Raw genomic sequence first — 681 nt, 5'->3', positions numbered from 1 at the left:
GCTCACTGTTAGGTTAGGTTCACAGCTCCCACTGCTGGGTAACTCATTTGTAAACTACAAATCTAAGAGATCTTTACTCATAGAGCAGCAGTAGGAGATACAGTTTTCTAACCGTACTCTTTGACTACGATCTTCTTGTGATGAATGAAGAAACGGCTTAAATTATTCACACTTTCATCATCTTACCTGCCTGACAGTAGGGAAACATAAGCTTTCTTTTTTTATTTTTTTTATTTTTGAAGGAAACTTCACACGAGGGGAAGAAGGCAGTGTGTTTCCTCGCTTCATCCAAGCTGCTGCCAGCACAGCAAATCTGTCCTTCCCCCTTGCCACAGAACAGGTCTGTCCTAGCTGCCGCTCTGCCAGATGGATCCAGCCTTTGGGTTGACACCGTGGCCTACAAACGCGTCCCGTCAGCTGTCATGCGATGGCACCCCGCCACCCACCGACGAGCACCCGGCTCCATCGTCTCAGCTGGCTGGAGAGCCCTGCCTGCAATGAGGAGTCACCTGTGAGAGCCGGAGCCTTCTCTTTGGAGGGCGAACCGGCCTATGCGCGGGGTACATCAACCGTTCCCTAGTGCCACAGCGTGGAGCCCACGGGTGACAGCCCTGCTGTGTCCGTAGGGCAGCGTTTGCCGCCGCGGGGGACAGCAGACCCTGAGGCGACGGGAGGGGCCGG

The sequence above is a fragment of the Charadrius vociferus genome, unplaced genomic scaffold, assembly GCF_000708025.1.
Source record: "Charadrius vociferus isolate BGI_N301 unplaced genomic scaffold, ASM70802v2 scaffold337, whole genome shotgun sequence".
In the NCBI taxonomy this organism is placed as follows: domain Eukaryota; kingdom Metazoa; phylum Chordata; class Aves; order Charadriiformes; family Charadriidae; genus Charadrius; species Charadrius vociferus.
The sequence above is the reverse complement of the archived record's forward strand: the minus strand, read 5'-3'. Positions refer to the sequence as shown.